Genomic DNA, 27,706 nt, shown 5'->3' with positions numbered 1-27,706 from the left:
TCTTTTTGAATAATCAGTTATGGAGTCACTGTGATCATCCTGGTTATTCCACAGTGAGAAAGATCGGATGGGATATGATCTAATAGGGGCAAAACAAGCTCTGAGGGAGGCCCAATTTGGGGTGGTGAGAAGGAACACCACACAGTAGGCAAGATGGCCGCTCAGGGAGAAGCATCTTCTCACCCTTCCTCAAGTGTAACCTCTCATAACTAGTTCCTCCTTGGCTCAACTTTTTATATGTGTGTGTGCAGGGGAAGAACAAAAAACCTAGGAGCATCCTTTTCTATTTAAAACGTTTTCTCCCAAATTGCATTATCATAGAGTAGTTGAGGACAAAAACTCCAAAACCAAAATTGAATATACAAGATCCTCTGAAGCTTTTGACCTTACCAGGTTTGACAATTCACAACAATTTTTCTAGTCCTTCCTCGGGATTTTACAATAACGACTAATGCTTCCAGTACTTGTTTAAGTGAATGACAAGTATTATTTGTAACATTCATGCAAATCCCATAAGGCGGGTATTATCATGATCCCCCTTTTACAGTTAAACAAAATAACAAGACTAAGTACCTTGCCCCAAACTCCACATTGAGCCGATGATGATGTCAATAATTTCACCCAGGAAGTTTGACTGAGCAGACCGCTGTGCATAACAAATGCTTGTTGAGTTCAGTGGGGGTGGGAGAAGGTGTAGGAGAGGACCCCTCTGCAGCAAATCACAGTCTCCACCAGCAGAATGTTACAAACCCAACCAACATGGACCCAGTGGGACACAGCAGTGTTCTCAGAGGTGCAGAGATCTCTGGAGAGAAGGTGTGTCTGCTATGGAAATCACCAAGGGTTTCCTGGAGAAGAGGGTATTGTCATTGAGGAATGGCAAAATGAGAAGAAGAAATCAAAAGAGGACTATCAGCCTGCAGAATGGCACTGGGCCTGGGAATAAATAACGGGTCTCCATTCTGGGGTCCTACACCAGGGCTGGACTGTCATGAGGTTCATATGCAGTGTTGGGATGCAGGTGGATTTCCCACCACGGCCTCTGCCCCCACTGCCCACCACACGTTTCTCTCTCTTCCGCTCTCCTCTCCAGCCCTGGCCTTCTATGGCACCTCCATTAATCCCTGCTGGCCCAACAACTCACTGGTATCAGTTCATGACTTCTCTCCATACTGGAACCCCTTCCCTGTAAGCTTCCTTCATGGGATTCATTGCTACTTACCTACAATGTCGCTTCTTTGAGGAAGACTGCTCTGACACCCTGAGCCGCTCATTTCTCTTTATCATGCAGGACAGCAGCAGTAAGGTCCTTGGTCCTGGTGAGGACTGGAGTGTGTCCGTGAGGACAGCATGGGGGATATGAGGAGATGCATATGATGGGAATCTCCCTCCAACGATCAGAAAGAACTTTACATTTCAGACCCTAAACAATGATAAAAACTTAGTTGATCGAATGCAAGAAATTCCATCCTGCACTTTTAAAACTGTCCTTGTGAGAATTTAGCCCTTTCTTCATAAAGGAGTTTTTCCAGTATTAAAAAACATCAAGGTTAAAAATCCATTTAGTCATTCAGTCAGTTCTTCATCCATGAAGTAAGCATGGAGACTGTACCAAATCTGGGCATGAATGGGAGTCCATTCATATACGAGAAAAACTGAGAAGATTGTAGAAGGAACAATGCGTATTAATACTGGGTCTTCTCTCCTTTGCAGGGTCATTTGGTCCTCAGGCAGCCCCGAGTTGAAGAAGAGTCAGTCCATGTCTCACCAAAGACTTTCTCCTATGGCCTTCTGATGTGAGGTCATTCTGAATTAGATGTGGACACTGATAACTTCATGAAGATCTATCAGATGTCCACTTGTTCTTTTTTATGTTTTAATTAGTGCATTATAGTCATACATAATGTTGGGGTTCATGGTGACATAATCACAGATGCATGGAATATAATTTGCTCTACTTCAGTCCACAGTATTTCCTCTTGGCCTCCCTTCCTTCCTTCTCCTGTTCCCCTTTCTCTACTGGACTGGTCTTCCTCCTCTTTAATTCTTTTTTTCACTTAGTGTTTTATAGAGATACATAAAGGTGAACTTCACTGAGGTATATTCGTGTATGTACATAGCGTAAGTGGATCAATTCCATTCCATCACTCTTCCCTTTCCCCATGCCCTCTCCCTCCCTCTCAGTCCCTTTCCTCTGCTCCCTAATTTTCCCTCTATTTCTATGGGAGTCCCCACCTCTCCCCACTTATTTCTGTCTAACTTCCGCATATGAGAGACAACACTCCACCCTTGACTTTCTGAGTCTGATTTATATCACTTATTCTTTTCTGAAGAACCAAAGTAGCAGATGCCTCCCTTCAATGCATGCACTGCAATAGTGGTTATGGAAAGGGTTGGTAATAAACAGATACGATGGGAAATTCAGTAAGAACATACAGAACTGCTTATGTTTCTCAATTAGAAGTTAAAAGGCAAAGACTTGGGAACTGTTTTCTCTTCACTTTGGGGAAAGTGTGACGTAATAATCCTTCATTCTTAAGAAATGAAGAGAAATGAGTGGTTTGTTCAGTTCTTGATATAAAAAAGTCAACTTTAAAGCAACATCTTATTAGAAACATAAGTTTTGTTTGAGAAATTTTTAAATCCGGAGTTTATTTTCCTTTGGTGTTGCTGCAGAAAGTCAACAGGAATTGAGATAATTTTTTCTTATATTTGTGCCCACTTATTAAACACATATGTGAGCTAGATTCCTTGCGTAGGTGCAAAAGGGATTGGAAGGGGGGAAGGTGTAATTTGGTCCACTGACCTGTTTCCCTGCCCTCAGGACACTTTCAAACAGCTGTGAGAAAAAGGAGGAGGGGAAAGGAGGTAATTTAGCAGCTCATATCCAGATGTTCATTTCAAATACACCCTGAACAACTTTTGCATGGTTTATTACATTTTCTGAAACCATTTTTCACAAGCCTGTTTTCTCAGCTGGGAAACTTGTGGTGTAGTCTTTTCAAAAAAATATTGCGTTTGGCATTACAAGAAAAAAAAAAAAAAGAGCTTTTGAGACATTCAAAGGACAATTTGTTTGCCTTGGTCTTCAGAAGCAGGACTACAGGAATGTAGGCATTCTGAACCACCCAAAGTATAGGTGGAGAAAAGTTCCACTTTACATCCCGTTTACAAGAGAACTTGAGAGCTCTATTTAGCTTCTTTGTTTTACCACTCTGCCATCTTGGGTTGGCCTGAGGTGTCGGAGACAAGAAACCTAATAAGGAAACAAATAAGACCAGTGGAAGACCAAACCAGAAACGTTCACATGGCTCTTAAACACAGGGATCCATTTTTATATAAATCTGCCCTATTCTAGTCTCGCCCACCTTCTGAGGTAAAATGGAAAGGAGGGGGAGAAAACAGCTGAGTGCCAAGGAATCTCTCGGGCAGAAGCCCGTGACGGGTCCCAATCATCTTAAAATCCAGGCCCTGGCACCAGAATAGTTGGGGGTACAGGACAGTCCCCACCCCACCACACAGTGCAACCGATCTCCTGGCCAACTGTAGGAGTCAAAACCTTTCCCCACACACAGTTGCCTCCTGCTGAATCCAACCCAGAAATAGCCTCAGGATGGAGTGGACAAGCCAGCATGATGAACCAAAGGGGAAGAGTAAGATCCATCTCTTAAAGAAAGTGAATCAAGCCACAAAGGTAAAATCAATCGGAAGAAATTATAAAGCAAAATTGCAACGTGGATAAAATAGAACATGTAAGGGTTTTTAGGTCCCAAACTGACACATGGATGAGTTTTTTAAACTTTCTCAGGCCATTTCCCAATTTTTAGAATTGGGCAGACAAGTCTTCACAAATTTATGCATGTACTAAATGTCTCATGGTACCCCCATAAGCCTGTGCAATTATTAAGTGCCAATTAAAAATAAAACAAGGAAAACTTTTAAAAGTGGGAAATGAGTGATGTGATGTGGTACCTCTAGCAGTACCAGGCAGATCATCATGCTTATTATGCACGTGACCTCCACATCGTATTCCCCTGGCCCCAAGAGGTAGTAAATAAATGTTTCTGTTGAAGTTTTGTGTCTTTGAGATATTAAAGAAGATATTCAGTTGATATACCAATCTCACTGCCAGAAGGCAAATCTGGTCTGAGAAGAGATATTCAGGGGTCATCAGCACAATGGTGAAGACCACACACATGCGCATCCCCAAGGGACTATAGAGAAAGGTATAAAAGGACACAGAGCAAAGCCTCCAGGAGACCACATGGGAGAAACAACCCACAAGAGAGGACCACGGAAAGACAATTGAACAAGAACAATTAAAGTGGAAATTAATGAGAACAAAGCCAAGAATGTTTCTAAAAGAAATGAAAGGGAGAATTTTCTAAATTTTAAACTAAATGCAACTCAAAATATAAAATACTGTGGAAATAATACCACTTTTGCAAAACTACATGCTACACTCTGAAATCCTATGAAGAAGTTGAAAAATAAGATGTGCTCTCAACTAAAATAAGACGGAGTCAAAAACTATTGTCTCTCTGTGACCTTGATAATTAGCGGAATCAGATCAAGAATGCTATTTTGTAAAATTTAGTAAAAATAAAAAACAGGATGATTCCTCCCAAATTACTGCAGGAGATTAAAGAAATCAAAGCAGAGTTCATTTACAAAAGGCAGGAAATAGGGGAAATGATAGGAAAACGTGAAATGCAGAAAACACAAAATAAGGTCACAGAAGGAAATACAAATGTAAATTAGTGTGATACCACCTTTTAACATTTAGGAAATGTCAGTTCAAATGCAAAAAGCAAAAGTACACCTCTTGAAAGATGCAATGTGTTTAAAGTGTCTCAGAAAGTTTAAAGATAAATTATCCAGAAAATGTGTATCAGAAGCACAGACATAAAGACAACCAATGTCAGTGTGAGTATCAGACTATGTAGAGTACCAGATTGAAAAAGAAGATACAAGCAGGACAAGAGTAAATTTATCTGGAGTTACATTCCATTATGGAAAAATTACTATAATAAATTTTTCTATGCTCAGTAGTAGAATAAAATAGATTCATAAACTAATCTTTTGGTAGATCAAAGGAATTTTTTGTTTGAGATACATACCTATTACTCTCAACTAGATGTTCCAAATTGACAAAAATCAAGTAAGTCTTTTTTTTTTTTTAATTTTTCAGTTGAACCTTTATTTCATGTATTTATTTTTATGTGGTGCTGAGAATCGAATCCAGTGCCTCACACATGCTAGGCAAGCACTCTAACACTGAGCCACAACCCCAGCCCAGTAAATCTTTTATTACTATAACAAAAATATACCAAACATGTACACTGCACCTAGATCATGAATGATCACCTGGCAGGTGTGTTTCTGATTTTTCCCTTCTGAATTAGTCTCCCCACAAATAACTTTGTTTTCCTGAGGATATGTTTCCATAGGATATGAAATTATTTCTTTTTCCTATCCTACCCTATAGTCACACCTCACTGGTGACATTTTGTACCCGGCACTAAAGAAGTGCTCTATGCAGTATGCAAGGATACAGCCTTTTGTAGAAAGATCTCAAAGTCTTTCTCTCGAAATATGGCCAACTCTTGCAAGACTCATTATGGAGACGCTCTAGGTTCCCATGTTATGAGTAAGGTCTTGGGAATATTGGTTTCATCTACCTTCACAGAGAGCTTTAAGGCAACTGCTTTCAATTCCTTGTTCTACTAAACATCTTTCCATAGTTAAACCTTGCACAGACTTTTAGAGGAATTCATTCACAGAACTCACTCTAGAAGAAATGAGTGTGTCCCATCCCCTGTACCAGTGTCCATCTGTCAGGGTCTTTCCATTGTGGACTAATGAGTTGCCTCTGACACTGAGAGTAGTGATAAGGACGTCATGGGTAAAGATGTCATGCTTATTTTTTTTCTCTGCACTAAAATAGTCTGAAAATACCTTTGCATTGTTAGAATCAGTGTAAAACAACCAATCTCTGGCTTATCATCCACATACCAGAAGTGGAATAACCCTACTCAAGATTTTCCTACCCTGATTGGAATAAAGTATGTCTGAGAAACTTTGCACCGTGTTTACCTCCTCCTAACATCATCTTCACCACCATCACGTCTACTATAATAATCAACATCGTCAACCATGCAGATCACTTGCATGTTTTCTATCACTTTTATCTCACGACAACGTCCAAGGAGCACTCTCCTTGAATGAACTGAGTCTCATGCCCAACATCACACAGCTAGTGCATAGTACAGACATTATTTTTAAGACTCCTTTTCATCACAGGAAACACCTTCTCCTCCCTTCTCCCATGATGCTCTGTGTGGACTCCTGCTCAATCTCTGGTTACATGGGTTCCTGGGTTATTTCAGGAATGTTTCCCACTATAATGGCTTCCAGAATATGGTTTTAGTTTTTCCTTATTTCTGTTCTACAGAGTTCTTAAGTGGTCACACAACCAGTGAGAAAACTTACTCCCAGTTCTCTTGTTACATGCTATTGGGGAAATAGTCTTAAATTTTAATAGAAATTTTTAATGCTTTTTTTTTTTATAGTGCTGAGAATGAAACCAAGGCCTGGTGCATGCTGGACTAGCGTTCTACCATGGAGTTACGCCGTGTCAAGTCTTGACTTCTCTCTTCATTGCTCTATCTGGGCATCCTCCCATCCATGTTCATGTCCTGTCTAATAGGAGGATTAGACAATGTTATTCTTGATTACAGAGATTCATAATCATATTTTTTGCATGAATGTTTTTCTTCTAGTATATTGTCACATGTCCTTAAGGGCACAATTAGCCAAACTTCCATTCGAATAACTCACCATGCTTGTTTTATTCAAATGGCCACTCCTTTACAAAGTAAACCACTTCCTTGGGTCACATGTCAGCTTTCAGCTCCCTGACACTCATTCGTTCACTCACTCATTTATTTCAGACATATTTATTGTGTGTGTTCCTTGGGTCAGAACCTCTGCTGGGTGTTGGATGACTACCACTATGTTATACTAATTAGTGTCTACACTAATAAAGAAGATGGCGTTGAAGAACTCAGTGGGTTTAGCATTTAATAAAGAACCAACAAGCAAGTTAAAACCTGCAATAGAATAGTATAGTTGCACAGCAGGGCTATGGGCCAGGTAGGGGAGAGAATCATCAGCTATATTGGAATCCCACCCATGAGGCTCCTTGGCACATATCCTGCCTGCCTGGCTGACCCTACAGGCATTCCCAGACAAGTCTGAATATCCAGGATGCACACATGTTGGGCTCCCATTCTAGGACCCTGTTAGATTTGGAATGTTGCCAGTCTCTTCTTGGTTGGTATTGTGGTCTGAAAGAAAAAGAGAAAGTTCTATATGTGGTAACTTAGAGATTTCATCTCCATCCGCCTTCCCCACTTACCTAGTTACTCCTCATTCTTTAGGGTTTGAGTCCATGGTAAACTAAAATAAGAGAAGAATATTACTGGAAAAAAGATGGAAAAGAGAAGTTACAACCCTGTTAGGATAAAAATACAGATAAGATTTAGCAAGTCAAAGACTTGTTAGTCTTGTAAGTTATGTCAGTGTGAGGTTGGTAAGAAAAGCCCATTTCCTTCATTCACTAGGAGGACTTCAATGATTCAAGAGCTTTACCTGGCTTCCACCTGTCCCAAGTGACATGGCCCATGGAGTGGAAAATTGTCATTTTCCAGCAAAAGTTAATGGTTAAAAGCATAAAATTGAGAGCTGATCTAGCTGGTTCTGAGCCCTGCTCAGCTAGGAACTACTTAGTTGAGCAGGATTGGAAACTCAAACATAGCACACAGCAAGTTTTTTCTTTTCTCTTTTCTTTCTTTTGCAGTGCTTGGAATTAAAGGTCTCATGCATGACAGGCAAGTGCCCTACCCCTGAGCATCCCCAGCCCCTTCTAAACATATCATACCATCAAATACTGGTAATGATCCTACTTGCTGGGTTGTTGTAAAGGAGACTTAAGAGCCTGGATGTTTTCCAGCAATTACTAGGCACATTTCATTAAAGGTGTCTGAGGGGGAGGGATGTGAAGCTGAGTCCTCAAAGATGTACTGGTGCGACCCAATGGCCAGGTGGAGAAAGGCATAATCAGCAAAGGCATCTCTATAAAATGAGGAGGACGAGACTGTGGCCAGGCATCCCAGTCCTGCAGAAATGTAAAAGAGTGTTAATCTGGACTTGGGATACCACTTGGGGGGCACTGCTTAAGCTAAGCCTGGAGAAAAGGTGGAGTCGTGAGGAAGGCCCACAGGGCATACCGAGAGCTTCAGACCCAGCTGCAGTGGGCAATGGGCAGCCATGAAAGGTTTCAGGCACAGTAAATAGTATTTTTGTAAAAGTCTCTGTTTCTTGTTCATTCAGTTGTTTTTTTTTTAATGAAAAAATATTTTCCCAGGGAGTGAAATATTGTATAAAATTATAAGCAGGTTAATCTACAGAAAAATCATAAATATAGTTAAAATCACATAAAAATCACACAACCAAGAGGAACCACTCACCATCATTCTGTTGAACATCTTTCTCAGAAAACATTCATATAATTTTGGTGAACTTGTAGATAACATCTTATAAAATGTTTTAAAATCAATAATATGTCATGGCAGCCTTTCCATATCAATAAGTAAAGGCATATATTAGCATTTTAATGACTGAAGAGTTCTCTATTTTATGGAGGTAATATAGTTTATTTACCCAGTCTTTATTGATCAAAAAAAATCTTCCTCTAATTTCTGAGCAGTATAAATAGGGCTTCAACACACAGCTCAGAATACAATGTAATAAAGTCATAAAATAACAGAGAAAACATGACAAATGGATTTCTTAACAGTTAAACAAACAAAACTCACCTCTTTAACTTGCTATAGAATTAGAAGGCAAGACTATGTCCACTACCTTGGGTGGAGGCTTATTTAGTCCATAGTTTTTTATCCCTTATTAGTTGGTAACACAGAGTAGCACAGAGTAGAGACCACTTTAGTGAGACCATCTGGAAAGGTTGCTTTAAGGAGATGACCTTAAGGCTGCAGAATGAATGACTAAAGGGTTCAGAGGGGTAAAGATCAGTCAAGGTGATTCAGAGAGGCATCATTGACCACTGCAGGGGCCCAAAGCGAAGAATGAGCTTTGCAGAACTAAGGAGAAATAGAACAGGAGCCCTCCAATGTAGCTTGCCCATTTTCAACCAAGGGAAAGGCAGCTTGAAGTGGAAGGCATGGGCAAGGACTGGGAGCATCCTGTGGACCAGGAGGAGTTAGATCTTACTCTTTCCTACAAAGACAGACCATTGAGACAGGCTGCACCAGAGAAGAGCTTGATTGAACATTTGAAAAATGAAGAGCCCTAAATGACTTTCCTAAACTACAAGCTTCCTTAGGATAAGGTGTCTTGTTTAATTCTGTGTTCACCAGACCTGGAAGAAATACCTGGCTCATGTGAAGCGTTAAGAAGAGTTCACAACCATTAGGTAGGCAACCAACATTGAGGAAATGAGGGTGGAGGCAGAGATCCCTTTATTGATTCAACAATGAGGAGTATTGTACAGTTAAAATTATTATACTAAGTATTATGGTTATAGTGATAAATAAGACTTCAACTTTACCCATGAGGAGTTTATATTCTAGTTGATTTTAAAATGTCCAGAAATTAATAAATGCAATTACTGAATTTTGGTTATAAGTGAGAAACTTGACCATCCATCATCAGAAGAAAGGGTCATGTCTTCCTTTCTTTCTTTCTTTCTTTTTTTTTTTTTTTTTTTTGACACTTCAACCTACAATCTATTTTTAGATTGAAATCAGACCACAACTGGTTGTCTCTATTTTCCTTTTCAAGGAGAAAGCCAGGTCCTAGAAAGTCTAGGGGGAAAGAGAAAATAAGGGGAAAAGTAACCAGTGTTGGCTGCTTGGTGTTTTGTGGCCCTGTGGGCACAGATGACCAGTGGAAGGTTGGATGTGGCAACAATGTAGCGCTCAGGCAAGAGAGTTGGAGATGGGGCCGTGGATAGATATGTAGGGACTAAGAAAGAAAGAAAAATGCAGTGTGTGGGGTGTGTCATTACTTGCCTCTTCTGTCCCAGAGTAATTGCTCCTTTACCAGTTCCTCCAGGGACCTATTGTACCATGGAAAGAGCACATGCTCTGGAATGGAATTGCTAGCCTGAGCAGGTGGAAGCATCACTTACAAGAAGGATGCTCTGGGGGAAGTTAGAAAACCTCCTGGAGTTCGGTCTCCTCATCAGTCAAATGGGAAAAATAAGAGCACCTATTTCACACAGTTGATTAAATTTTCTAATAGATTGAAGGGTTGGTTCATATGAAGGTCTTAGTAGAAATCTAATATCCTTATTACATTCAATTGAAAACGTGTGCTTACTTAAGTCTGTAACTCCTACTGATCCATCATACATTGTGATGATTTGCATATTACCAATGGCAATAGCAGTGTTTCGTAAACAATGCGCATGATGAATGTTCTTTGAATAAATATTTTTGAATTGCTTTTTTTGATTATAATGGACAAAAAATAATGTGAATCACTGTATTTAGTTTAGAGATAAGCATGTACCCACAAACCATTACCACAGTCTGTGCTATGAACATACCTGGAGTCCCTGCTTACCTGGAATCTAGGAGACCCTTTATCATGGAGGTCATTATATATAAGAGAGGGCATAGGAGTGTAGACAACATGCCCTCCTATCTTGTTTCATTCCTTTGGTTGTTGTTGTTGGGATCTAATAAATTCTTCAACAAAAGGGTTCAGGAGAAGGTTTAAAGAGTCAGGTGTTATCTGTGGTTTCAGTCTCAAGTGGAATCTCCAGTGCAAAGTGTTTCACGGGGACTTAGGCACCACCTGCATCCCAGCACTATGGATGAGATGCTTCCTGAACTCTGACCTGTCAGCTCACCCTTCTTTACTGATTCCCAGCATCATGGTGATAGGGAGGCAGAGAGAGCAGAGTGCTTGGAACAAACCCAACAATGTCTCCTTATAAAGGCTATCAAATTCTAAAAACAGAGGAAATCAAGGAGAAAAACAGCATATCTGGATACTTGCTGATGGAAATTGTTTCAGGGGTCATGTCATACGCTGGGACTGTGAGATCCTGGAATCGGTGTTTGTCTTCGTAGAGCAAAGTTTTCCTTTTCTGAGAGGACACGGGAAGTAGGAAGCAGATAATGCCTCTTGGTGGCAGTCCGACTTGGCAGGGAGCCCCTTCTTCTGGGCAGAACTTCTGTGGGGCCTTCAGAACCCACTGTCCATTTCACCAGGCTACCCATGAGATGGGTCCTGCAGAGAGAGCCTGTGATTGATTTCAGCCAGTTTCAAGGGGTATAATTTAGTTGAATTTGGGAAAGACAAAAAAAAAAAAGAATTTTTTTTTTCCTTTTCTGTTTTATTTCTGTCTTTCTCTCCTTTTTTAACTGAGTTTCTGCCAAGGCAAACTGGTACCACCGGCGCCATCAGGAAATATGGAGTTGGAGTCCAGTTCTCTTGAACGGTTCATACCCAACTATATTCTTGCTTTAAATCAGCATCTAACACTTAAGTCAAGCTTGGATTCCTGTAAAAACCTTCTACAAAGGAAACATAGACCAAAGACACGGTGAATGTGCTGCCAGGTGGCTTTTAAAATCCATGTGCAAGAAGCCAGTTGTCACCACCAGCTCATGGTCGGAACTTCCTCTGAGATTCTTTAAGCAGGACTCCCACAGCCCTTCCACCAAGGTGTATTCTTTGGGGGCCTTTGCCACCCCTCAGTCTTGCATTCTCCCATGAAAATGAGTAAGAGCAGCCCCAACAGAGGCCCTTGTCCTTGGCAGAGCTCCGTGTTAGCAAAGCATCTCCAGCAAGTATTTCCGTGGGAAGATCTTCCATCTGGAGCTTTGGCAGAGAGGGGAAATTTCCTTTGAGGTTCTGCCACCCTTTCCCCTCAGTTCTCCATAAGGTGCAGCTTAAGAGGCCCTGTCCGATTTCAGGGACAGCCCTAGTGAGTTTCATGCAGTCAGAACATGAAAATACCATCTTCCTATTTTCCTTCACAAGCATGAAAGACTCTGAGAAAAAGAATGTTGTTTGTTCTGCCACTACTTCCCATCTCAGTGTGCAACAGGTCACAAGATGTGACAAGTTCATGTGCTGATTCCTTCCTTTTCAGTTAATAGAATAACACAGATGGGAACATTGAGCTTTGGGTAGCACAGCAGCAATACAGGAAAGACAGGCAGTCTGGGCCATTCTCAGCTCTTCAACAAGCAAAAATTATTTTCTGTGGCATTGTTACCCTCAACTGGGTAACCTCGAGAAACTGCTCTCTGACAGAAAGGCCCAGGGCCCTGGCTTAGGCCCTAGTCTCAATCCACTTACCCTGCAACTGGCTCGCAGCGTGTTGCAGAAATATTAACAGTAGACCGAAACTTCATTGCTTCCCAGGAGCATATGAGCAGCACGGCCCTGCAGAAGTTCTAAAACTATCCCATGAGTTATCAGTGAGATGATAGATTACTAAGATGAATGAGCAGAGAGCATCGAGACAGAAAGGATAGCATCATGATCGGACACCACTGGGTCTCCCAATGTCCACTTTGACCACGGTGTGTCTCCAATATTAAGGTACAGAATTGGCTTCAAATGACTTATCCCTTATCAGACTCTGACCCAACATTTGTCCAATGCTGACAGTGAATCATTGGTGATCAAATGATTAGGGCTTTGAATTCTAAGGAATATCCCCCAGTCTCTGGCTACCCCTGATGACTTAAGACTCTTCGGATAAATTAGTCAACTCTTTCTAAGACTCTACTTTTTCATTTGTGAAATAAATCAAGACGATCCTTTCCCCCTTATTTAGTTGTTGAAGATCAAATAAAATGTCTATAGCAATGAGGGGAACGTAAAAATAGTAGCTTTGGTTTACTGATATATTGAACATGGTCTGAGCATTGTGTTCCCAACACTTTAAGGCAGGTTTCTAACTAAAATTCACTCAGGTGCTCTGAAATAAATGCTCATATTGCAAATGAGGAAATGGAAGTTCAAGGCTATGTTCCCATGACTTGCAAGTCTGAAACGAGGTCTATCTCACTGTGACCTCAAAGTCCAAGTCTGTAACCACGTGGTAGGTGGTCAGTAAATGGTGTCTGTTATCACTTTCATCATTGTCAAAACTACCATTAACCAAATCATGAGAGACTTCCAAGCCAGTATATATGTCAGCGTGGTGCATTGGTTTTAAGAAGATGATATTGAAATTGGAGAATTCAGAGAGTAACTCCTAACTTAGAACTGTTTTGGAAATCAAAGAGGAACTGCAACTAGAAGTTTAGATTAGGTCCAAAGCATATCTTCATGACTATATGTCAGTTATCAAAACTGAACCTCTCCCTCTTCTTTTATGATAACAGGTTTCCTCCCATCCTAAGAAGTAACTTTCTCCTGTCCCCCATGGCTCTGATATGGATGGAAGCTTACATTTTTCCAGTGCCTCAGACCACCAGTGTGGGCCACCATCATGGACCTCACCCGATGCACATGGAATGAGCCTAGGATTCAAAAGGCCCATCAGGATCATTCTGGAAGATAATGTGTTCACACTAGAAAAAGGGAAGTGCCTCTGTCTTCTGTCCCTGCAATGCTGGCATGTCATAAGCCTGGAGCTTCTGATGGCCATTTCTGTTTCTCTATTTCTATATAGAGTAGGAAAGAATATAACCAATTTGAAGAGAGCCACCAGGTAGGCAGAGAAATGGAAGAGGAGGGGTAAAGAGTGACGGGAAGTTGAGGAAAGAGAAGGAAGGAAAAAGATAAAAGGGAAGAGAAGGAGCGATTCTTTTCATTTTAGGATCCTCTTGCACTTAAAAGCAGGTCTACTCAGAGATTTCTACACTGCACACAGAGGAACTCTGGTTTGCACAGCATACCTTGGGTTCTTCCATGTTGAAGTCCTGATGCGTTGATGAGCATAGTCTCACATTGTCTCCTCATTCTCCTCCCCAGAACATTTTTCTTTGTCTTTGCTTGGGAATCTAGAAGCACAGCCCAACTGAGATTCAATTGAGAATGGACTACAAAAGAAGATAAATCTAATTTCAGATACCAACTTAACTAGAACCTCAGCCTAGGATCTAGGACAAATTATCTAAAATCTCTGAACTTTCGTTTTTCTCATCTGTAAATTAAATATGGTAGTTGGGTGTGGGAACAAGGTAGTTGGGCAAATTAAACAATTTAAAGTAAGAAAAATAAAGCAAAAAGGTAAAAAAAGAAAAGAATCCTGGGCATAGGGGAAAATTCCCTAAAATATGCTTGTATTTCATCAAGTTCAGCTTTACTCTTTGCAGGCGACAGTTTGGCTCAGTAATTGAGGATGGGTGTCCAAGTCTTTCTGGGCACTCAAGAACCTGTATGCAATACAGAATAATGATGTTGCTCTGTATGATGGAAATTGTACCTGACTTTGATATATAAAATGTCAACAAAAATCTCTCGGCCTCGATTCTTAGAATAAGTTGCAAAAATTAACAAAATATGTGAAGTGTCTAATTTGTTCACTAAATGAACAATTACTTTTCATACATCATTATCACTTCTCTCTGATGTTTCTGCCTTGTAATTAACAAGTTCACAGCTCTCACTGCCCCTATTCCAGTGTGGAAAAGGTGATGATGATCTGGTGGCCTTCTCTGAGCTCAGGATGTATCTAGTGACAAGGATACTGATGCAGATTTCATGGCTGAACTATCTCAGCCTCTCCTTAGCTCTGCTGGCTTATTCTTCAAAGAGAGAATAAGGATTGTGCATTGCTGGAGATTTAGGGATGATTACAGTTCAGTTTGATTTGGTATCTTTTTTACTTCCGTATTCCCTATTTCAGCATGTTCTGCAGAGTTCACCCCACCTCAACCTCTTGACTTTGTACCACGGTTCTATCCAGTGGGGACAAGATTGAATAAGATATAACCTCCTACCTCAAAAAGCTCACAGTCTCTTTGAGGACACAGACTGAGAACAGTTTGCAATAACTATTTCTTTAGCTGGAAGCCAAGAAGGTGGAGTCAAGACCCATGCCAGTGTGCAGGGTTGACTTCTCAGCCCAGGAGAGGTGACATTAAAGGGTGTTTCTGCCTCACATGGTGCCCAGATGCCTCCCGTTGTCCCCTGTGAGCCAGTTAAGAGGGAATTATCTTCCTATAAAAGCAGAAAGCCTTAATGCCTGGCAGACCCTGGATGTAAATTTCAAACACTGAGATTTAAGTAAAACTTATTTAAAGTGAAAGTTGTGGTCGCACTGAAGATAGAGCCCATCTTTGCTTTTTGCCTTACACAAGTTTATATGAAATTCCTTTCTTTTCCATTCTTGATGCCCATTGGGTATAGGTATCCTTTTGGCTGATTCAGAACATTCACAGAGAAAATCAGAACCAGGACTTCATCTCTTCTCCCGAAAATGGTTTCTCCTTTTCAAATAAACCTGCTGGTAAAATGTTTACAAGGGTGATATTTCACACAAGGAGGAGAGGATCATATTAACTGGAAGAAAGGGAGGATCTGCCACCTCATTCAGACAACATCCCTCCTACTTCCAGGGATGGGAATATAAACTCTACTGGTCCAGAGGAGAGAGACATCTAACAGGGTTTGGGATAAGAGGAAAATCCAGTAAGGAGGATCTTGGATCAGTCCTCCAGCAGATTTCCAGTCTTTTAAGGAATATGTTTAATTATAAATTGTCATTTTGAATCCACAGTTGCTTTTGCCCTCCCGTCCATCTAGGGAAATAAATGTATGTTCATTTAACATCAACTATGCATTGCAAGATTAAAATAAAGAAGGGATGTTAATTATTTATAGCACTCATGTGAGTGTCTACAGTTCAAATTCCCTTGGCAAATTTGTCACCAATGTCCCATCTCTGTGAAGGGATTTTCTTTACTAAGCATTTCCCAGGTCTTTTTCAGTCTATGTTTTCTTAATTTCCTAATTTTATGAATTGTCCAGAAGGGACCAGGACTAAGAGGGAAAAAAACCAACAGAGTGAGACCACATGGGATTTGGTTGCCAGGACCCAAGAGGGTCTTGTTGTTGCTGGAGCCTCAAATTCAACAACAGTCTTAGTAACAAAACACAAACAGTTCCCTGGACACTCATTCAAAGGGGCGAGTAGGGTACGGGAGCAACTGGCTTATTCTCTAAAAGGACTGAAAGCGAAATCTGAGTGAAGTCTGTTAAATCTTGAAGTAAAGAAATGTTCACAGGACTTTCCCAGCAGATCAACAGGCGTGCTGAAGAGGGATTTGGGGAGACTGGAAGCATGTTGAATGTGACTCATCAGACCCCCAGAGGGTTTTTGGGATCCTGAATGTGGAGAGGATCCAAGTCTCTATTAAATGTGATGTTCTCTCCTGGTGATTTTAGGGATGCGGGTGCTCCTGTCCTCCTGCTCTGGTAATCGGGTCTAGAAGGCCAGGAGCGGCAGTCTCACCGAGTCTGTCACACGTTGGGGCAGAAGAGGAATTGGAGGATCAGGAACGTGGTACCAAAGTGAGTTCTGTTACAGCCTCTTGGGTCAGGGGAGAGAGTGAGGGTCGAGTTCAATCTGTAGCATGAAGAGGCTTATCCGATCTTGGCCACTTACCAAAAGCCAACCATGAGCTGAGAGGTGGGAAGCCAATCGGGTGAGTGTACCAGCCCTCTGACCTGCTGTTGTGTCAGACATCCTCTGAACTGAGGCACGGAGAGCAGGCGCAAGCCCGGCAGAGGCTTTCAAAGGGAGAGGGCTGAATCTGGTGCTGAGATTCACTGTGGTCTAGAGAACTCATTCATGGAATCCTGAGCATTTATTTATCATCAACTAAGTGCCAGGCACTGCACAAGGAACACAGTGCTGTAAGACAGGAGCGGGAAAGAGAGAAGCTAAGCAGTAGCTCTGAAATCATGTAATGAGCCACCTGAAAGAGAAAGTCAGAGGAGGCCAAGAGTGTGCATTTGGTGTTTGCCAGAGCAGAAGGCCTCCTTCCAGCCCCCTGACACCAGGTCAACCCACCATCGTTTCCAACTCAAGCCCAGCAACCATCCTGCATGGATCTTTTTATGTCCATTCCGTCACCTTCCAAACACATCTGAACCTATTACGCCCGCCTAAAACCCTGTAATGATATCTCACTATGACATAGATACAATCAGCATTCCTTATTGGGACCAGTGTGGTTCTGCTCTCTCTGATTTGTCTCTTTCTCCAAATTCTTTCCCTCTCTTCTACCATTCACTATAAAATGAGAACATAGTTTCAACAAGCACACAGCATTTCCAGGCAAAGATGTGCCTCAAAGTACTAGCTATAGGCAAGAGAAAATTCAGGGTCGGATAGAAAACAAATGTTCTCTTGAGATACAGTTTCTTGAGTACTCTGAGGAGGTGTAGTAGGTAGAATTCTAAGGTGTCCCCTCCCCCAGGATTTCTGGCCCTTGGTCTACACACTCCTACTCCAAGTCATTAAATCAAACACTAATCCGTGTGCTTACTATGAAAGCATTTTGCAGATGTGATCGAAGTCCCGAATCAACTGATAGGGAAGTTATCTGAGTGAGTCTAACCTACTGGTTGAACTCTGCATGCAGAGTATTTAGCATCACAAAGTCAGAGATTTGGAACACAAGAAAGATTCAAGTCACCACTACTGACTTGAAAATGGAAGAGTCATGTGGCAAGGAATGTGGCAGACTCTCTAGTAGTTGTAAGTGGCCCCTGTGTAACAGCCAGCGAGGGACTGGGGATTTCAGTCCAACAACCACAAGGAAATGAACTCTTCCAACAACCAGTGAGCTTGGAAGAGGACCATGCACCTCAAATGAGAACTCCAGCTTTGTTGTCACCTTGTTTCAGTCAGGTGAGGTCAAGAGCAGAGAATCTAGCTGTGCCGTGCCCAGACCTCTAATCTGTGGGTCCATAAGATAATGCATTCTGTTATTTTTAAAAGGCTAACTTTGTGGCTACATAGGGATGCACAACTAATACTAGGGAAAAAAAGGAAATTTTAGCTTTCCCAGCAGCCTAGGTATATAGGACTCTCTTCCTCATTTACCAGCACCCCAACGTGGACTTCAATACCAACAGCCACCCAAAGCAAGAAAGGCATGCACAGCACCTGTCTTAGAAATAGGGCAGCAATTAGTTCTATTCTCAACTGCACTCACATGTGCAAGTCTGATTGCTTGAGAGATTGACAACTGAATTCTTTTTGACTCCAGAATAGATACATAAAGGGCTACAGATATTTAGATCGTCTTCCGAGCAGTTAGGATTTGATAAAAGATGAAAACGAGTCAAAAGCTGGTATGGGAGACTTGGACTCTGCTTACCTGAAGAAAAAGTGAAAATAACTGCTGGGGTTATTCCAAAATCCCCAGTTCTACAAGTCCATGCATTGAACTCAAAAGTATTGGAATGAACTCAGGTCCAAAATACATGTAGAAGATAGAATGAAAGCCAGAAACGCATCCATAGCTATCTCTTGGCAGCTAGCACAGACAGAAGACCCACATTCTGTATTAGAAGAGAATTGGGCTAATGTTGACATTTGACCTGTGGCATTGTTCTCCAAATATACATAGCCTGAGTCAAGAGAACTCTTTGCCAAGTGAGAGTTGCTGGCCCTTTGCCCAGTCGCCAGGCCTTGCTTGTTTTAGAGAAATTTATTACCATAAAAATGGGACAAATTGTAAAACTCAGACTTCAGTGTTGAAAAATTAATTAGGCCTTTGGCCCTCTCTTCTCAGCATTTGCAAAGAATTTCCTTATATACTCAGCCAGTTCAGTGATAGAGGTTAAATATGTGTACTCTGGAGATTAACACTTGTATTGGAGCTTTTTCAAGAGGAAAACTATGCTAGAAACAGGAGCCCATCTAGTCTTTCCAAAGGACATATCATGAGAAGGCAAATAAATCAGCTTCTTGGTTTTTAGGAATGGCTTCCCATTGGCAGCATTAATTCCAGGGGAAGAATTGTTCATAAGCCAGACAGAGAGAGGTAGGGCAACCTAATTAGTGGTTGTGGAAGGTATAAAGATGGTAGCCAGAATGAACATGAAGGATCCAAGACACTGAAAGTCAGAATCAGTGTGCTTGGAGTAAAGAAGTTAGTCAATGGCAGAAGGTACAAGGCTGGGAATGAATTTGGAAAAGTCAGTCTGAGCCAAAGCCATAGCCTTTATGCCATCCAAAGGGGTCTGAGCTTTAACCTAGAGGTACCAGAGGATTTTTACCAAAGGCATGACATGGTTACTCTCATTTTAGAATAATATATCCAAGGGCGGCAGTCTGGAAAATAAATTGTGAAGTCCAAGGTGACACCCAGTTTTCTGATGTGTCAATGTCATAAACTGAGCTCAGAATGGTGTTGGGACTGGGATGCGTTCACTTAACTTTTAGACATGTCAAGTTGCACTGGCCTGTGCTATGCTCCTGAATACGCCATGTGACTATTCTTTAGGACCTGGAAGATAACTAGAGATTCAGACAGGAGAGTGGTTCCACTGAGTGGTGGTGCACTCCTCAGCTAGTCCAGGGAGGTAGGTAACAGAGTTGTTTATTTCCTCTATAAATCAGGAAATTAGTTTATATTGCATTGGTCAATTACTTCTGAATTTTTAAAAATGAAGTCATTAACATTCTTTCATCAAGCATCTGAAATTTAATGAGTTCTACTGCAATGGGCATTATTCAGGCACCAAGGACTGTAGATCACAAGATAGACCAAGTTCCTAGCCTCACTGAGTCTCAAAGAGATGAAGACAACTAACAAATAACCAAAAAGGTCATAATATGAAGTGATACGTAGTATCTAGAAAATAAACAGGTTAAGGACGTCAGACATGGTTGAGGTGAAGCTGGGTCCCTTTTTAGTAGTTTTGGTCAGAGAACTTTTGCAGGGGAGATATCAACATTTGAGCCAAGACTGGCCTGAGGAGAGGAGTGAGCCAAGTCAAGGTCTAAAGGAAGAGAAAGCAATGTCTAAAGGATACGAGCCAGGAAGGCGACATTAAGAATGAAGAAGGGGGCTGGGGAGATAGCTCAGTTGGTAGAGTGCTTGCCTTGCAAGCACAAGGCCCTGGGTTCGATCCCCAACACCACAAAAAAAAAAAAAAAAAAAAAAGAATGAAGAAGGTTAAGGTTAGTCAGAGCCAAGTGACTGGCAGCAGAGGAGTAGATGAGAAGCAGGCAGGTGACGATCACCACGGGGCTGGGGAAGTTAGATGAGATGGAAAACCAGTGGAAGATTCCAAACGAAACAGCCATGTGATCTCATTTATGTGAAATAATCTGATTGGTATCCCTATGGACACCAATAAGATTAAAGATATTATTATTGTATTTTATTATTATTCTCTTCAGTCACTTTCATATATTATGGAAACATGCTCTGAATGCTTTCTCTCTGCCAAGAATTGGGAGAAATATTAGGAACAGAGAATCCAGCCAGACACAGTTCTCTCCTTTGATAATTTGTAGTATTGAAAGTATGTTTGTACGCACTGAAGTTTCTTAAGCACGCTTCCCATTCCACTCCTGATGCCTCGTGCACAGGGCAGGACTGGCTGGATGTCACGGATCTCCGATGCTTTCAACATCTTAGCCAGATGCCCATTTGATTACCTACGTTATGTGGCTTCCTTTCCACACCTTAACCTTCTCCTCTCCCTATTATCTTTCATGTATAGGTTTTTGCTTTTATAATTTATTTCAAAATGCTTATTTCAGTTTTGTAGTGACTATTTTTTTCTACCAAAATGTACATATCAAGCCTGAAGTAGAGGGTGCAATTCACTAGATTATGTACAGATACCAAAAATCCTTATTTTAGGTGTGTGTGTATATATATATATATATATATATATATATATATATATAAGAAACATGCAGGGGATTCACTATATAAGGAGATATATATATATTTATATATATAAATCTCATATATTTATATATAAATATAAATATCATAAATAAATAAATATATAAAGATATATAAATATATATATATATATATATATATATATATATATATATATATATATCTCCAGGTATTGCTACCTCAATTGATAACTTTTCATGGTGGGAGATACTAAAGCTCAGTTGTATGTTTGTAAACAGACTTCCTTGGTGGGAAAAAGGCCAAATTTGTAATGTTTACTGATTTTCATGGTGCAAATATCCCCACTGTGGCCAATTTCAAGCTAAGAGATTGAACAACTAGGTTGTAAAAACCCAAATATTTAACAATTGGCTGGAGCCATTCTCAGCACACTATTGTTTAAATCTTCAATTCCTTCTGAATAAGTACCCAGAGTAAATGTCCATTAAAATAAGCAATCCCAGTTCAATATGTCCTTCTTCCCAGGTAAAGGAACATTCAAAGTGCTTACATGAGTAACAAGTTAGATTGGCATCCCAGAAACTTTGCTAAGCCCACCTGGCGAGGAGTGACATGACCATTGTTTTTTGTTCTGTTTTTCCAGAATAATTTAAAATACTAAGTTTTCCAGAATAGTTTGGCTATTTGGTTAGCTGTGTATCTTACTGTTGGAGTGTGTTGTATGGACATGGTAAAGCCATCTGTCTGATCCTGACAACATAAGCAATTCCTAGCCAAAAGACAGGATGGCTTGTGGCCATTTTAAATATTGCCTCAGACATGTTTACAATCCTTGGGTCACAGTGTTTATGGGAGCCAATATCTGCTGTTGGTAAGTGAAGAGTACAGTTGGGAGGAAAATGGGTTGTTAGAACATTGAAGAAGCTTGGATTTAGTGAGTCCATAGATAGAGAAGCTGAATCATTACTAGAAGATTCAAGAGTGGCTTCTTTTGAGTTATGCAATCTCCATATGGACTTCTGACATCTTAAAATATGGGTATCCATCTTCCTTCTCACTGTATAAATAGTGAAATCTAGTTGCTGGAAAGTGAATATAGTCATAATCTAAACATTTTCCATATATGTTTCCCTGTAATCCTCACAAAAACCTAAGTTGGCCTTACCATGTTCCTCATCTCATAAATGAGAACACCCGACTCAGAGAAGATAACAAACAGATCCAAGGTCACGCAAGCTATCAGCGGGATTCGAACCCACGCTACCTGTGCCCAGAGCCGCCAGTTCTCACTGCCAGCTCATACTGCTTCCCAGTGCTTCCCACCACAGTGCCTGATGCATAGCTGATGCTCAAAATGCATTTGTGGGATGAATTAAGTGCATACATGGTGGGGAGATTGCCAAGAGAAGTTGAGTTTGGAGCATACAGATTTGAGTGCTTTTATTGTAGTGAAAGACTACTGCAAAATGTTGTATGGACCTTGAAAATTTATGTCTTTCTTGGAAATCTGCAAAAATTAAAAAAAAAAAAAAAAAAAGAGTGTGAGCCGAAGGTAATTGTCCTTTTATACTGTTATACTTGTCATAGTGCCAACATCCACATTTTTCCCCTAGGGATGAAATTAAAATGCCAAATTTTCATGATTATGAGATGATTACAGAATAAGGGCTGAGGGAAGACTCGAAAGGAGCAATGAGTCTGTATGACTTCCTAACCAGTGAGGGGTGACTTTGGTGCTTCCCATGTTTTTGCAAGGAATTGACTATATAAGGATTTTCTTCTATGTTCTTGATACACGGACTTTATCTTCTGGTAATTATACAGCCCTTGACTGCTTGTGACGTGTATGCTTTAGGAAGAAATGCATCTGAATTCATTAGCACCATTCAGAAGGCGGTTTGTCCCAGCTGGACTGAAAATACTAAGAAAGTTTCAAATCAAAGATCAGTTACTTTTGGTATGATATATATAAGTGCTTTGGATAAAAATATGCATTTTTTCCCAACTACCAAGAGTTCTCAGTGATTAGAAAGAATTCTATACAAGAAAACTTTGACCAGAGTGTGAAAAAATGAGACTTCCAATATACATCTCAGGGCAATTTTCACACGAAGTTTAAATTGTCCAACTTATTCATTCGTTCATGACATAAGAAAGAGAAAGCAATAATGAAAATAAATAAGGTTCTGATTGCATCAGTTTAATTAGAGAGCTTATTTTTGATTGACAAAAATATAAGCTACAGAAAAAGAACTGCAGACATAGAATCCAGCCCTTGCTTTTTTATTTCCCATTTCAGTGGGATGCAGACAGATCTGTAGAGTGTATTGCAAAAAGCCAGCCGGCGACCCGGGCTCACTCCTGGGGCTGACTGATGGAGCCCTCTCTGACTGTAGTTCAGGCAGATGGAAATCACAAGAATATTCCGATGGAGCTCTCCTTTGGTTCTCCCTCTGGGGCTGGTGGGAGGGGACAAGGCCATTTGTCCTGTTCTACAAGTGCGATGTCTCTCCCTTTTAAAAGGAAGAGCTTGCCACATGCCATATACCCCACTATTCGTCAAGTAGTGGAAAGAACTCAATACAGACTAAGAAGTACAATGCCCAAAGGGACACCATCAATCCTTTATTACCACGACTTCCTCGTTCTTGAGTTGTTTATATTGATTTATCTTTTGCTCAGGTGGAGTGACTTAGAGTAATTTTCTCAGCAAGAGAACACAGATTGCATCTGTTCTGAACCTTTGCCTGTCTGAGGATGCTTTTCCTCTGCCTTTGCACAGAATAACTGGGTATGGAAATGTGGGACCATCATCTTTTCCTGGCAAATTTTGTAGTTTCTGACTTTTCAGACCTGTGTGGCGGATGTCAGAATATGAAGCTGCTATGATTTGGGATCTATTTCAATCAATATACTTTCCCTTCCCACTTCCATTAAGTTTATGCTTTATATTTGGATTACCTTAAAAATTTTGTGTTTTAATTTTGTTTACATTCATTTTTCCCTGGACTGATGGAGTATTTTAGTTAGCAGATTGTTTTTTGTTTCTTTAACTCAAAAATGTTTTCTTCTATTACTCTTTTATTGCTTTTGATTTTTTTTTACTTTTCTCTGAGATAGTACATCATATCAGATTTCTCTATCTACCTGCCTATCTATAACAGGTTTATATAAATATATATTCTAGCATGTATGTGTGCTCTATATTCCTCTAGGTTTCTCATTATTTACTTCTAAGCTTCAGTTTTTTTTTTTCCCATACTCTCTAAATGCTCTTAAATTCCTATGGGTATTTTCTTTACTGATATACATGTTTTAAATAATTTACCACAGGTTCCTTATTTGAAAATCAGGACAATAAAGCAGCTTTTAATTTTCCCCTTTATCTCTGTTTCCTGATTTCAAATTATTTCAAGGAATGCTTGCTTACTTTGATTCCATGAATTCCAGATATCTTATAGAATATTAACCAGAAATGTCCTACAATTTTGGAGAGTTTTTCTAATTCCTGGGGACTGTGAAATGTGGAGGTTGGTTCTGGAGCCCGTCCCAGGGCCCGTTGCCCATGCCTGGGGGGCTTTCACAGAAGACAAGAAGGGTCACTTTATCCCTTTCCTTTGTCCTTCTCTCTGGTGCATTTTCCCTTGGATTCTTTCTTAATACTTATACAATTCCTGAGTTTTTATATGACCAACAAAATGTTATTGGCAGAGAGACAGCAAAGACCCAAAACATTCCTCAGAATTTTTGTTTTATTTTTCCCTTTGGTTTATTTTCTGGTTGAAAATGCAATCTTGGACTCACTTCAAAGGAACTTAATAACCAGAAGAAGCCTTGTGTTCCAGGGTATGTACTCCAGAAACAACCTTCCAGAAAATAAATATTTTCTATATTAAAATATTACTAACTAGTAAAACACTCAAGGCGTCAGGTGTATCTCCCTGTCACTATGGACATGAACTCTACCTTATTATGTAACAGAAGTCCCTTCTCTTAAGATGAATCCCCTCGCTCATGACACTGTGGTTGTCGGTGTGACAGGCAAAAATATGGTTATCACTGATATGTTTCAGTCTCCTCTGATGGTGATCTGCATGTCATATAGATGCATTAGTTAGAAAGTGCAAGCTGGAACTTAATTTTAATAATATAGTGGTATTTGCCTCATGCTTTCTGTGTCAGTAACAACTCACAGATGTCTCTTTTAGTTTAAATATTTGGGCAATTTCTCCACCCTATCCTTCACCTCTAAGTTCTATCATCCATCTATGTCATGTCTCTTGTCACATGTCACTCAGTAGGTAGTGAGCATTAATCTCACAATAAAGAAACCTATGTTATACTTTTAAATGGATTTCTACAACCATCGGTAGCTAATTTTTTTCTGAGCACCTACTTCATGAAAATTTTGAGAATTAAGTTCTTTGGATATCCAACCAAGGAAGTTTTCAATAAATAATGCTTAGGGAGAACTTAGGAAGAACTTTTTTCCCCAGGATGAGAAAGCATTGTAATTACCATAAAAACAAGGTATCCTTTGGTTAGAGATTTTTAAATTAATCTAAACTTCTTTTATGTAATTTTTAGAGACTCAGTTGCAAAGAAAACACATGAATGACTACCTAACTCTGAGAAACCTGACATCCTAGAGAAAATTATGCTTTCAATATATCCTGCCTTGGGTTGCAGGATATACTGATGGCCGGAGAACTCTGGCTGCAGCCCAAAACCACCCCTTGAGCTTCCCAAGCTCGGAGGACACACTCAACTTCCAAGGGCCCATCCAACAATGATGGGACCATGGCTGACGGGAATTATCTAACATTTGTCAGCAATGAACACACACTTGCTAATGGCCCATTTCCTTCCGTTGTGTGTGTCCCTGCAGAGGAAGAAGGCAGGAGAGAGCAAGACCCTTGGCTCTGTGTAGGCCTCCTCTCCTCTTTCCTTTCCCAAACACCCTCACTCCAGCAGTATGCTTGATTCTAGAATTCCCATCAAATTTCAGGGGAAGGGGAAATACAGTTTCTTGCACATTTTGTTGGCTAAGAAGCTGATGCTATCTATCTGCCATTGTTCTACCCCATCCTGTTTGGGCTTGATTGAGGGCAGGGATGAAGGTGTTCATCCAGCTGTGCCCATGTCCTTTGCACAACTCAGTCTTTGCATGGAGAAACCATTTCAGAGATTCTCATTTACTTGAAATATTGGCAGTAAATTCACTGCATTGTCCTGAAGAAAGTCACTGAAGAAACTCAAAAGAACTAGTGAAAAGCAAGCAAAAGTAAGAACAAAAGTCAAACTCGGGGGTGGGGGAAGAAGCCTTCAAAGTGTGGATTAAACTTTCAGGTGGCTGTAGACATAGAGAAGGAATCAGCCCAAAGACAGATGGGCGCTAGAAAACTCTTTGCTAGTGATAACAATGGTCGTACCTCTTCACGGGACCAGAGTCGAACTATCGTACCCCTGGTATACAGTAGGTACTCAATAAATGTTTGTGAGTGTTAACACCATCTTCCTAGTGTGCCTGCCTTTCTAGGCCACAGACTCTAAAGGGGGAAATAATTAAAATGCACCTAGTGCAGAACCGAGGTGGGGTAAATGGTACTGTTTAAATTATGAGAAGATTTTTCTAAATTAAGCTTTCATGTTTGAATTATTTTAGACTTACCAAAAAATTAACAAAGAAAGCACAGAGAGCCCACAGATCGCTCATTCAGTTTCACTTTTCCTTTAGTGTTATCTCTACATGGTAACAGGGCTTATTTGTCAAAATGAAGAAAACATTTTTACTTCATGAGAACTTCAGACTTCATCTGAATTTTATTCAATGTCCTTCCCAATAAGATGTTTGCCTGTTTGATTTTTTGGGTTCCTATCCAGGATGTCACATGCCATTTTTTCAGCCTATCTCCATAGACTAGTCTATGGTAATTTCCTCAGTCTTTCTTTGATTTTTATGGTCTTTAAATTTTTGAGGAATATGGATATGTTAGTTCATAGACTCTTCCCCAATTTGGGATTTGTCTGATTTTCCTCACAGTTTGACTGGAGTTAAGGGTTTCTGGTTAGAATACCACAGGAAATACAAACACATAGCATACAAATGATATAAAGTTAAAAGATATTTAGACAATGATGCTACTGTGAATTTGTAATGGAATTATTAAGTAAACCTCCCTGGAAAAGAAAACACATGTAGCAAGAGAGCAAAAGAAGATGTTTTTATAAAATGCTTACCCCATCAAAGGAAAATAAACAAACAATCCTTTTTAGCAAAATCCAAGGGTGGGCATAAGCTACAGAGGGAGGAGCAAAGACCAGCAACTTAAAATACAATAATATTCTACCATAATGGGACAAATGAGATGCCAAATATCCAACTGCTGCAAAATGCAGGTGCATGCCATTAATGATTAAATGAAATAGAGAATACAATATTTTAGGTCTGTGCTGTTTAAAATCACAATAGTAAAGACAGAAAAAAAAAATACACTCCAAACCACTGAAATTTGCCTGAACTACGAAAGCCCCAAATTATCACTGACTGGTCGTATTCTAACCACAACCACTTCTTACAAAAGAAAAGAACGTTTACCTACCCCTGCTTGAGAACCGGGCTGGAAGGAGGTCAGGAGCCACTCACAAACTGCATTATCTCCAAGTTCAAGTTTGGAGGGGTTTACTGCAATTTGCAGGTCTCCCAGTGAGGCAAAAGCGAGACTGTTCTGTGGCACTCATCTTGATAGGCCTGAGGGAGTGGTTCTGTGGAGTGTCAGTGGGGAAATACAGGTTTAATTGTGGGA

Source organism: Sciurus carolinensis, chromosome 2 (genome assembly GCF_902686445.1).
Source record: "Sciurus carolinensis chromosome 2, mSciCar1.2, whole genome shotgun sequence".
Lineage (NCBI taxonomy): Eukaryota > Metazoa > Chordata > Mammalia > Rodentia > Sciuridae > Sciurus > Sciurus carolinensis.
The sequence above is the reverse complement of the archived record's forward strand: the minus strand, read 5'-3'. Positions refer to the sequence as shown.